Source organism: Rhinopithecus bieti, unplaced genomic scaffold, assembly GCF_001698545.2.
Source record: "Rhinopithecus bieti isolate Rb0 unplaced genomic scaffold, ASM169854v2 scaffold_4553, whole genome shotgun sequence".
Taxonomy (NCBI): Eukaryota; Metazoa; Chordata; class Mammalia; order Primates; family Cercopithecidae; genus Rhinopithecus; species Rhinopithecus bieti.
The window spans coordinates 519,231-519,448 of record NW_016804694.1 but is presented as its reverse complement, the minus strand read 5'-3'; positions in this window follow the sequence as shown (position 1 = coordinate 519,448).

Genomic DNA, 218 nt, shown 5'->3' with positions numbered 1-218 from the left:
CACTTTGGGAGGACGAGACGGGCGGATCACGAGGTCAGGAGATCGAGACCATCCTGACTAACACGGTGAAACCCCGTCTCTACTAAAAATACAAAAACTAGCCGGGCGAGGTGGCGGGCGCCTGTAGTCCCAGCTACTCGGGAGGCTGAGGCAGGAGAATGGCGTAAACCCGGGAGGCGGAGCTTGCAGTGAGCTGAGATCCGGCCACTGCACTCCAG